Genomic DNA, 10,000 nt, shown 5'->3' on the forward strand with positions numbered 1-10,000 from the left:
CACTAATAATGGCAACTTGATTCGAAATAAAACCTTGCATTTCTCAACACCCGACTCCCCTCTCTCTCCTTTTGGGGGTCACAGCAGGGTGTAAAAAGGCCAGGGTGAGGAGAGAGGCTGGGAGGGTGAGGCAGGGGAGGAAGGCAGGAAAGGGAAGAGGGGGCAGGGACGTAAGGTAAGGAGAGGCAGGGTGAAGCAGGGAAGGGTAGGGGAGGCAATGTGAGGCAGGAGAAGTCAAGGTGAGGCAGGGAAGGGAAGGGGAGGCAGGGTGAGGCAATGAAAGAGAAGGGGAGGGAGGGTGAGGCGAGGGAGGGAAGGAGAGGCAGGGGAAGGGAAGGGGAGGCAGGGAAGTAAGGTAAGGCAGAGAGAGGTAGGGTGAGGCAGGCAAATGGAGGCAAATGAGTAAGTTGAGAAAGGTGAAGGGAAAGGGAGGTAGAGTGACAGGGTGAGGCAAGGAGAGATTGAGTGAGGCAAGGAGAGAGATGTAGTGTGGCAGGGAGAGAGATTTAGTGAGGCAGAGAGAAATAAGGTTAGGCAGGGAGAGGTAGAATGAAGCATGGAGAGGTAGAGTGAGGCATTGAGAGACAGGGTGAGGCAGAGAGAGGTAGAATAAGGAAGAGACAGAGTGAGACAGGGAGAGAAAGAGTGAGGAAGAGGGAGAAAGAGTGAGGGAGGGAGAGGTAGAGTGAGGGAGAGGGAGATAGAGTGAGACAGGGGGAGGTGGAGTGGGGGAGAGGGAGATAGAGTGAGGCAGGGAGAGGTAGAGTGAGGGAGAAGGAGATAGAGTGAGGCAGAGAGAGGTAAAGTGAGGATGAGGGAGATAGAGTGAGGCAGGGAGAGGTAGAGTGAGGCAGGAAGAGGTAGTGAGGCAGGGAGAGGTAGAGCGAAGGAGAAGGAGATAGTGAGGCAGGGAGAAGTAGAGTGAGTCAGGGAGAGGTAGAGTGAGTCAGGGAGAGGTAGAGTGAGTCAGGGAGAGGTAGAGTGAGTCAGGGAGAGGTAGAGTGAGGCAGAGAGAGGTAGAGTGAGGCAGGGAGAGGTAGGATGAGGCAGGGAGAGGTAGAGTGAGGGAATGGAAGGAAGGGAGAGGTGGGACAAGCCAAAGAGTGAGGCAGAAGATAGCTAGGGTGAGGTAGGGTGAGGCAGGGTGAGGCAGGGTGAGAAGGAATGTGACCAGAATGAGGTACCGGGTAAGAGAAAAATCATCGTAGGAGAACGTTAAGGTATATATATAAGAAAAATGAAAAGACGACCAGAACGTAGCAAAGGAAATGAACCCAAAAATAAACTCTTTCACGGCATTTTCTGTAGGACATTTTCTGCAGGGCATTTTCTGTAGCACATTTTCTGTAGCACAATTTCTATAGGGAATATTCAGCTGGGCATTATCTGTAGGGCATTTTCTGTAGGGCATTTTGTGTAGTACATTTTCCGTAGGACATTTTCCGTAGGACATTTTCCGTAGGGCTTTTTCTGTAGGGTACTTTCTGTAGGGTACTTTCTGAAGGACATTTTCTGTAGGGCGTTTCCTGTTTGGTATTCTCTGTAGGGCATTTTTGTAAGGTATTTTCTGTAGGACATTTTCAGTAAGGCATCATCTGTGAGGCATTGTTTGTAGGACATTTTCTGTAGGACAGTATCTGTAGGGCATTTTCTCGAACACTTTAACTTACGTGAATTTTCTACACACTATTGTGGTACGTGAGGGCGCCCACCAACCACTCAGTTTAGTTGAGTTGTGCTGTTTTCGAGTGACTGTACACTGAATGGCAAGCCCCCCCCACACACACAGACAAGAAAAAGACAAACAGTATTCCGAAAAAAAAAAAAAAAAACATGTATATACAGTACCTTACTTGCCTTCAGTATTTTCTTGGCATCTAAAGTCAAGGCATTTTTTGGTGGGAATTTTTTCTCTGAGACATTTACGGTATATGGACGAAAAATAAAGAGAAACGACACGAAACACAGTCAAAGAATGAGCGAAGACAAGAAAAATATCATCTCCTTTTTCTTCTACGATATTCCAAGCAATTTCTTGATAGGGTTTTTCTGTGAGGCATTTATGGTGCATGAACGAAAAAATATGGGAGAATGACACGAAGCAGAAGCGAGAGAGAGAGAGAGAGAGAGAGAGAGAGAGAGAGAGAGAGAGAGAGAGAGAGAGATGAAAAGTAAAACAGGAAACATAAAGAGTAAAGCTGAAGCATAGATACGTAAAGGTAGAGAGAGAGAGAGAGAGAGAGAGAGAGAGAGAGAGAGAGAGAGAGAGGAAAAGTAAAACAGGAAACATAAAGAGTAAAGCTGAAGCATAGATACGTAAAGGTAGAGAGAGAGAGAGAGAGAGAGAGAGAGAGAGAGAGAGAGATGAAAAGTAAAACAGGAAACATAAAGAGTAAAGCTGAAGCATAGATACGTAAAGGTAGAGAGAGAGAGAGAGAGAGAGAGAATGGTGTTTGGAAGAGTGGGAATGGCAGGTCGGCAACTGAATCGGAAAATGGAATAGCAAGGAGGAATGAACGCGGGTTGAGAGAGAAAGAGAGAGAGAGAGAGAGAGAGAGAGAGAGAGAGAGAGAGAGAGAGAGAGATGAAAAACATAAAAGGAAACAGAACATAGAACGGCGAATAGGACGAGAAAAGCTGAAGCAGAGAGAGAGAGAGAGAGAATCAAACTTTCTTTTATCTCATTTCTTGTTTTGAAGCACCCGACTTATAATGTGTGTGTGTGTGTGTGTGTGTGTGTGTGTGTGTGTGTGTGTGTGTGTGTGTGTGTGTGTGTGTGTGTGTGTGTGTGTCCAACCTGGAGGAGGAATTAAAAAAAAAAATCATACATTTAACACTTCCTTTTCTCCCTCTTTCAAGTCGACCCAATCTTCCACATGGCCATTCCTGTATTATCAACAACATACAGCTCAGTCCTTGTTAATCTATCTGTTATTTGTGTCTTTCTTCCTCGTGGCCTGTATAAGATTGCAGTACTTCTCAACCATTGCGTTCTTTGATATGCATTGTGTTCAGATATCCCAGGATGAACGAACTTTGATTTGGACTTCGTGTGTTCTGCATTCTTATCAGTCAGTCAGTCAGTCAGTCAATCAATCAGTCAATCAATCAATCAGTCAGTCAATAAAGACGCCATGCTGCCTCTTAAGGAAGCTTCATGTTAAGGTTATCTATGGTACATTTTTTTTTCTCAATTAACTGGAAGCTAAACCAAATGTCAACACTATAAGTACTTCCAAAAATTTCTGGAAGGTGCTGGGAGTTCGATTGTGCATAAAGAATAAAATTATCTGTCTGCATCTATAGCCAGACGTTTAATCCCGTAAGGGGTTGCCATCAACAAATCGCCTCCACGTTGCCGTGTTCCCTGTCATTGGGTCCCCCCTCCCCCAGCTCACACTCTCCTCTCTCTCATATACTCGTACTTCTGCACTACAACCCTCCATCTCATCCTCTGTCTCCCTTTCCTCTGCCATTACGCTGCCCTGCCCCCCAGCTAAACCCACCCTCTCTGTCATATACTTCTCCACTCCATCCCTCCATCTCATCCTCTGTCTCCCTCTCCCCTGCCATTAAGCTGCCCTACCCCCAACTCACACCCTTCTTTTTCATATACCTCTCCACTCCATCCCTCCATCACGAATTCTAAATGTGCGAATGAGCTACTGAATTTGCTGCTGACAAGTCCTTAGTACATATGAATTTAGTATTAACGAATAATAAATGCTAGAAATCGTGACCCAACTCTACACACGTCCATCACGCCAATGTTGACTCTTGCGTTCGTGTCTGTGAATCCATTAAGCTCCAATCTGCCAAATATCGGCCAAAATATAAGCCAATTCTGCGTATTTGGGGTGGACGTGTGGAGACCGTGATCTGGGTGATTTGGCGGAGTTCACACTGCTGCCTGTTATCCACCCGCGAGAGAGAGAGAGAGAGAGAGTTGTATTAATAATAATAATAATAATCATCATCATCATCAGCAGCAGCAGCAGTATCTAATCCTGCGGTGCCCCATGAGGAGCGTAGGAGCCCGGGGCTAGGCAATTTGGGCCTGACATTTCAGATGAAAGTGACCAGCCTCACTCATCCCTGAGTGGCATTATGTGAGCAGTAAACCCCAACCACCCGTTTTGGATATAAACCTTCACCGGCTCAATCTGATTGGAGCTCCGTAATTACCCACTAAAACCACCAGGCGCCAAAATTTGGTTATATAGTTACCACCCAGCGTATAAATGGTTTCCTGGTGTGCAGGAAACCATTTGGCTTGTCACTCAGTGTAGTCACCCACAGGCAGATGGAAGAGGAAAGAATGAAGGAAAGAAAGACGGAAGAGGGAATGTAAAGTCACCCATAGGCAGAAGGACGAGGAAAGAATGAAGGAAAGAAAGACAGAATAGGATGGAAGGAGAGAAGGACAGAGGAGAGGAAAGGGCAGACACCCGAGAGCAACACTACATCGAGTGAGGGGATGGTGAGCGTCCCCACCTACCACAAAATAATAATAATAATAATAATAATAATAATAATAATATTTTCATTTTCATTAAAATATGGTTATTCTGTTTACATATTGTACAACAGTAATATTTTGTTCATTTACCTGCATATGCATACACACATGCCTAAGTATACATACCTGTATATACTGCACACACATACATATATACATACATATGATATACATAAGAACAGTATGTTTTATGAATACACACATACACACACACACACATATATACATGTAAAAAAATGTACATAAATACAGATATAGTTATTATTATCTAGTAGCTGTTTCTTTAGCATAGATCTGAGTGAAGGTAGACTACTGGCCCTCCTAATGGGTGGCGGCAGTTGGTTCCATAATTTTGGACTGATTATTGACAGCGCTGTCGCTCCTGTGTCAGTGTTTGTCTTGGGGACATAACTATATTTCTGTCTAGTAATGCCGTCAGTCATCAAATGTACAGATGGCAGAGATAGGACGTCGTTAGGGTATTGGTTGGTTACTTGTTTAAATATAGTAATACCTTGATTTAGGGTGATTTGTTCCTTTATGTTTAACCATATAAATTCACTGAGAATAGGAGTAAGTGATCGAACTTGCTGGTTCTTCCACCTGCGACCTTTATGGCGATGTTCTGTAGCTTTTGTATCGTGGCTATGAGGGAGCAATTTGTGGTGCCCCATATTGTTGCAGTAATTTAGGATAAGAGAGATAGAAGGAGAGGGTATATCGAGATGTATGTATTCATATATGTATGTATACATGGATATATGTTTGCATGTATGTATGTACTGTATGTATGTATTCATGTACTGGTATATACTCGTATGTATGTACATATATATATATATATATATATATATATATATATATATATATATATATATATATATATATATATATATATATATATATATATATGTGTGTGTGTGTGTGTGTGTGTGTGTGTAACTATGTATGTATGTACGTACTGTTATGTAAGTATATATTTATGTATGTACGGTACAGTACGGTATGTATCGTAGCGGGCAGCATACACTCGCCTGACATACAAGCCATATTTTACGAGTTACAAGCCATATTTTACGAGTTATAAAGGGCAACACAGCTTATTTCAGTGACTGGGGAAGTGACGCACCCCCACCCATTGCTCCCCCTTGGGTTTATGTGGTCAGGGCAATGGGAGGCGAGGAGGAGAAGGATGAAAGACTTTGGCAGTTTAGTCCTATACATACATACATACATACATACATACATGCATGCATGCATACATACGTACGTACATACATACAGGTACATAACTGCATACATAAGTAAATACATATATGCTTATATATACGTACACCCACGAGCAAAAGTTCGCCGACAGTCTCTGCCAGGCATATATTTCCAAACATAGTCCATAGAGGGCGCAGCGCTCGTCCACCATAGTAAGAGAGAAGGGAGGAGAAGGAGAGGGGGAGGGAGAAGGAGGCAACGGGACGGGGGGGGGGGAGAAGTGGGAGGCAACAAGAGAGGGAAGAGAGCCTGTGACGATGGTAGATAACACAAATCGGGTGTTTGATTATTGTTATTATTATTATTATTATTATTATTATTATTATTATTATTATTATGTATGAGATAATAAGAACGAAGGATGTAATCCAGCGTTTGCCCTTAGAAAACGGCTGACATCTTTTGCAATTTTTTCTAATTCTATACAATTTTTCTTGTGTGACGGAATCACTAGTGATGTCCAAAGGCTGAAGGTTTGATAAAGTCTAGCAAGCCATAAACAACGGTTTGTATTTGATCCAGATGATCAAAGAGGCCACAAGAAAATCCCCATCGTCTAAAGATTAAGGAAGTAAGAAATTAATTTAATCGTGTCAGGTAATGTGAAGGTAGACTGCGAGTTAGAAGGACAAAGACAGAGAAAGAGAGAGAGAGAGAGAGAGAGAGAGAGAACAAGGAGTTGACACGTGAAATACGCAAAGGGCAATAACTAGTTTGGTGGTAAGTATTTGTGAATCATATAATTACATACTTCAGATATGAAAGAAACTGATAAATACTGTTATAATAATAACTTTACAAGGTATTAAACATAATAATCCTTATTATTTTGATGACGAAAAGGCAGGGTCAGTGCTACATTTTTACATTACCGATGTTACTCATATACAGTATATACCATCTCTATTCGACCAATGGCGTTGCCATGCTGCGAAGTGATCAACCAAACCCCTTCAGTCGCAGTGGCAATTATACATAATGTCTATCAACAATAAAAGTATTTTGCCACATTTCACCCTCCCATTTCTGAAGTATGTAATTATATGATTCATAAATACTTACGACCAAACTAGGCATTGCCTTTACGTGTTTCCACTTGCCAATGTCTTGTTCCCCCCCCCTCCCTCCCTGCCTCCCTCTCTCTCTCTCTCTCTCTCTCTTTCTCTCTCTCTCTCTCTCTGTCCTTCTAACTCGCAGTCTACCTTCACATTACCTGACACAATTAAATTAATTTCTTACTTCCTTAACCTTTAGACGATGGGGATTTTCTTGTGGCCTCTTTGATCATCTGGATCAAATACAAACCGTTGTTTATGGCTTGCTAGACTTTATCAAACCTTCAGCCTTTAGACACCACTAGTGCTTCCGTCACACAAGAAAAATTGTATAGAATTAGAAAAAAATAAAAAAGATGTCTGCCGTTTTCTAAGGGCAAACGCTGGATTACATCCTTCGTTCTTATTATCTCATACATAATAATAATAATAATAATAATAAAACACCCGATATGTGTTATCTATCATCGTCAGTCTCTCCTCTTCCCCTGTCTTGTTGCCTCCCTCTTTCCCCTGTCCCGTTGCCTCCCCCTCCCTCCCCCTCTCCGTCTCCCTCCCATCTCTCTTACTCTGGTGGACGAGCGCTGTGGCCTCTATGGGCTATATTTGGAAATATATGCCTGGCAGGGACTGTCGGCGAACTTTCGCTCGTGGGTGTATATACATTCATACAATCTCTCTCTCTCTCTCTCTCTCCCCGGGGGCGCGGTAGCACAGTGGTAGCGCCCGGGCTACCGTTGCCGGGAGGGGTAGCTCCCTCCTGTAACCCCAGCGGGGCTATATGGCCTTAGTTGCCTAGCTCGGGGAATTCATTTCTCCATTCTCTCTCTCTCTCTCTCTCTCTCTCTCTCAAAATCCCGAGTTCAATTGGCCGTAAAATATTGGCAGGTGAGATTTAAAAACATTACCTCAAAAAAAAAAAAAAAATCGAAAAATTCCCCCAACATATTTTTTTTTTCTACTACAAGGTGGTCCAAATATAACGCTGCTTTTTCGCCTGAGGGAAAGTTCTTGTGTGTTGCGGGGACGGCTGAGAGAGAGAGAGAGAGAGAGAGAGGGGGGGAGGGAGGGGGAGGGAAGAATAATACGAGAGAGAGAGAGAGACAGAGACAGAGAGACAGAGAGACAGACAGACAGACAGACAGACAGACAGACGAAAAATACGAGAGAGAGAGAGAGAGAGAGAGAGAGAGAGAGAGAGAGAGAGAGAGAGAGAGAGAGGAAAAATGATCTCACTGAAGACGCGCGTATTCGACATTGCTACAATTTCGAGCCTTCATCGGCTTTGCGGGAAGGCATCTGTGAGCCATGACACCGGCGCGGGCGTGTGTTCGGCTCAATGGAATATTCAGAGCGCCGAATATCAACACCTACGTTCGTGAATCGGGAGGAATTTGCGTGTCCAGAAGCTGTATTCGTTTTGTGGGAAATTCGTGTTGTTTGCGACGTCGTATCTCGAGTTACAATATTTACCAGAAATTCGTGTAACGTGCTATACCTCTTGCACTTTAGCCTGGCCCAGATTTTCGTCCTTTTTCAGCTTATTTCACGTAGCTCAGTGGCGGAAAAAGACAGTGCTACGGCTATACATCCTATCCATAGCACTCTTTCGTGACTAGCACCATATTTTAGTGCTAATCTGTTGTGACAAATGAGCACTGAAAATGGAGAGATCGTAATTTTAGGCCAAGTTAGAGTACAATGAGGAAAATATAGCTTCTTTTATCACTGGAATGTTTTAAGTGTTTGTAATTTTGTTTCTGAATAAATATGAGTGCAGGAGAGGGTCGCCTTCCCGTGGTGGCATCGATATAACTGGGGGGAATTCACTGCCCGGTCATAACAAACGTTCCTCATCTCCTTACTTGTCCCCCGAAAGAGGATGGTGGACTCAAAGAGAAAAGATAACTTCAGCCTGCAGTCCACTGGGTTCACATTACAAATAAACATGAGGATACTACTACTACTACTTTTACTACTACCACCACCACCACCACCACCACCACCACTATTACTCCTCCAGTTGCTGCTACTACTACTACTACTACTACCACCACCACCACCACCACCACTACTATTACTCCTCCAGTTGCTACTACTACTACTACTACTATTATTACTGCAGCTTTACTACTACTACTACTACCACTACTACTGCTATTACTGTTACTACTACTACTATTACTACTACTACTACTGCTACTACTAATACTGCCACCACCACCATACCACCACCACCGCCACTACTATTACTACTACTACTGCTACTACTACTACATTCCTCGGTAGATAAAGCAGTATTTAGTAGGCTGCAGGAAGTTAGAGAGGACCAGGTAAGAAAATAAGGTAATTACATAGATCAGTGTTGGTGTTTATTGCAGTCATTAGGGCGGGGGTGAGGACAATGGGGTGAGGCACGGTGATGGAGTCAGGCAGTTAGGTAGGCAGGGGGTGAGACAGAGTGAGGCAGGTATTGGATTGAGGCAGGGTGAGGTAGAGTAAGGCAGGCTTGAGCTAGGCAGATATTTGATTGGGGCAGGACAAAGGCAGGGTTTGGCAGAGTGAGACAGGTATTAGATTAAGGCAGAGTGAGCTGGTATTAAATTGAGGCAGGGTAAAGCAAAGTGAGACAGGGTGAGTCAGAGGGAGACAGGGTGAGGCAGAGTGAGGTAGGTTAAGGAGAGTGAGGCAGAGTGAAATAGGATGAGACTGAGTGAGACAGGGTGAGGCAGCGTGAGGTAGGGTATGGAAAGTGAGGCAGAGTGAGACAAGGTGAGGCAGAGTGAGACATGGTGAGGCAGAGTGAGGTAGAGTAAGGAGACTGAGGCAGAGTAAGACCAGGTGAGGAGAGTGAGACAGGGTGAGGCAGATTGAGTCAGGGTTAGGAGAGTGAGGCAGGGTTAGGAGAGTGAGGTAGGTTGAGGCAGATTGAGGCAGGTTAGGCAGAGTGAGGCAGAGTAAGACAGGATGAGGCAGAGTGAGGGAGGGTGAGGCAGGGTGAGGCAGGATGAGACAGGCATAAGAATGAGCCAGATTTAGGAGACAGAGACCTCCTTATCTGATGCCTGACCTAGCCTAACATACCACAACATAGCAGCATCACATAGCATAGCATACCAACATAATGTATAAGGGAACACAATATAACTGCACGACA

Source organism: Coenobita brevimanus, chromosome 116 (assembly GCF_032717465.1).
Source record: "Coenobita brevimanus isolate Jiangsu-jjx chromosome 116, ASM3271746v2, whole genome shotgun sequence".
Taxonomy (NCBI): Eukaryota; Metazoa; Arthropoda; class Malacostraca; order Decapoda; family Coenobitidae; genus Coenobita; species Coenobita brevimanus.